The sequence below is a fragment of the Pteropus vampyrus genome, unplaced genomic scaffold (assembly GCF_000151845.1).
Source record: "Pteropus vampyrus isolate Shadow unplaced genomic scaffold, Pvam_2.0 Scaffold34, whole genome shotgun sequence".
In the NCBI taxonomy this organism is placed as follows: domain Eukaryota; kingdom Metazoa; phylum Chordata; class Mammalia; order Chiroptera; family Pteropodidae; genus Pteropus; species Pteropus vampyrus.
This window is the reverse complement of record NW_011888815.1, coordinates 933,944-939,060: the sequence shown is the minus strand read 5'-3', so window position 1 is coordinate 939,060 and position 5,117 is coordinate 933,944.

Below are 5,117 nucleotides of genomic sequence, written 5' to 3'. Positions count from 1 at the left end.
CCAGGTTCTCCATCCATAAAGAATTAATGAACAACTGAGTTCATTCTAAGAATAGATCTTATGCTTAAAATTTGGGACATACTAAAATATTTGGTTCCCTCACCTATTTTCTGACATAGATACAAGGCTTTAATTTTATTATAAAGCAGTAAAACAAACACAAAATGAAAAACAAATAAACCATAAGGCCTCTGCAGAATTCTACTATGCCTCTGACGATTTACTTGGACCCACACGTTCTCTCAATGCCTCACTTTTTCTGAGACTAAACTATGACATGAATGCTTGTCGTTATAGACAGGACATGTCCCACAGGACATGTACCATCAGTGGTCTAACTGCCATCTCTCCAGGGGCCGACTTGTATAGGTGCTGTGCTAGGACCTGGGGGCAAGACAACTTCTGTTGTCAAGGAATTTACAGTCCAGTGGAGGGGGAAGGGGAGATGGACCAGCAAAGACACAGTGGCAGAAAACGGTGTGATGTGTGCTATTATAGCAAGATGTACAGATGAATCCAGGGCTCCATCACCACTGCTAACAATGCACGTTTTTATACATGCTCGCTTTGACAGCGCATCTATTAACACTGAAGCCATGGAGAGAAAATTGGCTGGGTTCCTGAGCAGAGATGACTTAGAAACTCATGAGGCACTTATGTTTTTGTGAGGCAGCTTGTTGTAGTGGAAATATATCTGGACTTGGTTCCCAAAGTCCTGAGTTTCCTCCCCATTTCTTCCTTTTATTTCTATTAAACAAGTCCCTCAACCCTCGCTCGGCCTCAGTTTCCCCATTTTTAAAAGCAAGGGGCAAAGGGTAAGCCATTGCAGAGACCTTTCCACATCAGACATCCCATGGGGGAAATTCCTGCTAGTTCCTGATGTGAACCCAATGGCCCAGTGAGGACATCTCTGATTCTGTTGCGGAGCAGAGAGGCTGCACCCTCCCACATGTTCACGGGCCAGTTCAGGGTACCACCTGCAACGCCACCTGGAGAAGCTGCTCAGCAGCTGTGAAAAAAGCTGGGTGCGGGCCCCAAGGAGTCTTTGGGGAACCTGGTGCTCAATAAGATTTAGTCGCCAGAAAGAAAAAAGTATGTTTTGGTTTAAGAAAACATTTTTGAAGATCGAGCATCGACTTTATCCAAGTTCATGCTCACATCTATGCGAAACTCAGAGGTGAACCTATTTCTGTGCCATTTTAAAGTAAATATATGCTCTTAACCACTCAGCACCCTATTTGGAGCAGGAATTGAATAATGCCGTTAGTGGGAGTTACTTAATCATTTTAAAGTGTAGTAAAATAGACATAACATAAAAAAGAAAAACCCATACTGATTGTGCAGGGACATACCTGGGGAATAACTTGACTTTTCAAAATGGCTTGAGGTGGTTCTCATCCTATCTTAAACCTCCTCTTCAGTAATCAAGGCTTCGTACCCGTTATTTATAAGCACTATGGGCTACCTGACACAAACACTTGTGGTAAAGGTTCTGTAGCTGAAATTATGAAATTGGTACGTAGGAATTCGGTGAAGCATCACGGGCATCCTTTGTTACCCAGTGGTCCAGGTGAACGGCCAAGAGGTCCCTACAAGTGTTTCGCCTTTCAGCACATCACAGGAGTCCTCCTTGGAGAAATAGTAACCAGTCGGCCTCTCAAGACTTGCTCTGGCCATTTCTGTTCAGATGTAGCTGATTATTTCTAAGACAAACGTGGGCACGTTTTGGGTGTCTCTCTGTCTCTACTCAGTTTTTATCACGTGGGTTTTCTCTTTGCCAGGAACCATGAAATCGGACAAAGGTGATTCGCTGCTGAAAAACCCCAATAAGCGGCCCTCAGTGTCCCCACCGTAACTCAGAAGAAGGGAACGTTTGCAAAGGCCAAGGCCGATGCCAGCCGTTTTGTTTGGCCACGTCTCGATATCCCCTGTGCACGGAGCTGAATGCCATCAGCTCAGTCTGCCAGGCAGCAAAGGGTAAGGACAATCAAATTATTTACTTAAAATTGCGCCATTTGCGTGTTCAGTGATACAGGTGTCTCTTCTCTCTTCGACTTTGCAAATTACCAGTCTTTCCTTGGTTAACTTAGGTTTCTGGCTTTCTAAGAGTCCGTGTTCTTTCTCCTTTTTATACCCCATTGTTAATAAACAATGATAGAGACACACGAAAATACAAAAGGATGGGTCAGCACAGTCCAGGGAAGCCAGTATTTTTGGAGTAAGGATCTAAGGATACCTGCACTAAACACTTGCTGCTCTACAAATTCCTCTCTCATCTCCCTTTGCTTATCCACATGCTGCTTTGAGAACCGCCCTCCTGGTGCAAAGGCATTCTCCTGTGGCCGCAATTGATTGGTCCAGATTTATCTCCCAAGTTACGCTGGGCCAATGAGAGTTCTTTCTCAGAGAACTGGCTGTGGGGAGGCGGAGAATACTGCCTGTCTTTCTTGAAGCTTGATGGACAAGCGCCAAATCCGCAAGCTCTGAACAGCTACGGGGATTAAAGAGTATAAGGGAAAAGAGAAGCCAGCATCACCAAGGGCAGTAGACGGTCCATTTGTTCCCGAGGGCCGCCGTAACAAATCACCACAGACTCGGGGGCTTAAGAATAGAAATTTATGCTCTCGCAGTGGCAAAGAGGAGAAGTCTGAACCCAAGGTGTGGGCAGGTCTCTCTCAGCGTCTGGCGGTTGTCAGCAGTCCTTGGCGACCCTGCTTGGAGACACGTCACTTCAGCATTTCTGCCTCTGTCGTCACCCTGTGTGTCTTCACATCACCTTCTCTCTATGTCTGTCTTTCCGAAACCATTGGATTGAGGCCACTATGGCCTCCTCTGAAGCGCAGGACCGAGTGATGGGGGCAGATGCCTGTTCTGTGTCAGGTGGGCGAGAAAGGCATGGTGAGTGGGCAGCCGGCAGCATCGACACATGGCAGACGTATGTTTCCCAAATCCCAAACGACAGTGGGGCTCCCTCCCCCAGACTCTTTCAATCGCTCCCCAACACCCATCCATGTGCCGTGGGCAAGGTTTGGCAGGAAGTGCCAGGATGTAGCATCCCACCCATGTTCTGAGGCGCCCACTGTGCCTCTGACGTCAGTAGCAGCGAGGGTGAAAAGTGGCTCTGTCAGCGTTCCTGATGGCTGCACACTCCTAAAAGTGGCTGTTTTTTGAAAGGTGGTTTTAGGAGACCTGAAAAAGAACAGATGTGTCTCACTGCTGTGCGTCCGTGGACCAGGCCCCCAGATGACACCACTGGAGGACTCTACAGCTGGTTTTCTTGGCCAGGGCCCCTCAGATGCCTCCACAGAGGCCCCACGGCAAAGAATCTCACTCGCCACCTTTTCCACTGGGAAAAGGACAGGAGAGGCTGGTTCTGACTCGGACTTGGTTTAACCCCATAAACTCCTGTGTTAAGCAGCTGCTCAGTGCGGAGATCCACCACATCTATCGGTTCTTTGTGTTCAGTCTCCATCCGGCTGCCGAAGGCTCTGAGTGAGCCACCGAGATGGTCCCCCAGGCCTTGCTGGCCGCTTGCAGCCACTGAGCCCAGGCAGCAGGAAGTGATTCTCTTAGAACTCAGTCCTTGGGGGTGAGGGATGGGGCGGGAAGGGGGCTTAGATCAGGTTCTCTGTGATCTGCAGGGCTGGGGCCTGGGCCTCACCTGGGGGAGGGGCAGGGATGGGGAAATTGGCCCAGGCCTCATCCCATCCTGGAGAGTCCTGCCTCTCAGGGAGGGAAAGGAGACTTTTCTCTTTGTCATCTCATGGAATCACCGTAGCTGACAGTGTTGTGGGTGTCAGTGTCCCCAGGAGCCCGGGATTCAGAGAACAGCAGTCACACACCCAGGTCACACACACGGCCCATGAATGGATTTGGAGCACACACAAGGTCTCGAGGGAATGGGACACAAGGGACAATCATATGATGGAAGACAAAGGCCAGGGGAGACCTGGGACGCTACTGTAGCGAGGGCAGGCTGAGGGGCTCCCTGAAGGAGGGGCTGGGCTGGGGGCACAAGAGTTAGCAGAAGGCGTTGCTTTGGGAGGGTACAGGTGAACTGGACAGGAGATGGATGTGCGCCCTCCTGTGGCCACTGCTGGAAAAACACGCTGCGCCCCAGGTTGAGCTCGCGGGAGAAGCCCAGCTGGCTGGGGTGGCAGCGGGAAAACGGTTCTTGGGAAGGAGGAAGACACTCGGGGCTACTGGGAACTGAAAAAAGTGTTGCCTGAGGCCACGCGTGGATGTGGTACTGGAGGGGAGGGAGCCCTGTGGCCGAGAGGGAGCCAGACGTGGTGCACGCATGCATCAGATGCAAGGACAATGCGAGCGCGTCGGGAGTTGGAGGCGCAGGGGCGCGAGGACTGGGCTGGCGGGGGCTGAAGGCTGGTCAAGGCAGGTCGAGGCCGCTTAAAGCCCCCTCTGCACACTGAGCAGTAGGGGCCTGCGGGTGACTGACAAGGAATGGGACCTGGCCGGCTCGCAGAGGGAGGGTCCTGCTTGCACATTTAGTTTGAAGAGGTCTTATGATCTGGGGGTCCAAGTCTCCAAATTAGAGTCAACTCTGAGGTGTGGGGTTTGGCGGGCAGACCCCGTGCCGGCCCCGCCGTGGGGACTTCAGGGAGGTCTCCTAATGGGTCCGTCTCTGCCAGTAAAGAAACGCATCCTTTGTACTCTAGCTCCTGTTCTATTTTCGGAGCGATTCATTCGTAACTGAAACATGAAAAAAGCGATGTGAACGCGTTTTGCACTCCGCTCGGTGCGCGTTCCTTTCCTCCCTCCCTCCTCCTCTTCTGAATTTCCGCGGGGCCAGACAGTAGGTGCTGACTCTTCGACCGTCCTGGCAGAGGAGCTGTCTTCTGCAGGTAACTGCGGAAGCCGCGGGTCCCGGCTGGTCCCGGGAGAGGGGTCCCCGGAGAAGGATCCCCGCTCCCCGCCGCGCAGCTCGCACCAGCCCTTCGGGCGCGGGACGCTACGGGCGCGCCCTCTGGCGGCCACAGCCGCGCATTGTTCTCCAGCCGCAGAGGCGAAGCTGCAAAGCTACCTGCCCGGAGCCCACGTCCGCCTACGCTGCTTCAGGGTCCCCCTTTCGACCGAATCTTGTCATGATGGCCAAGCCA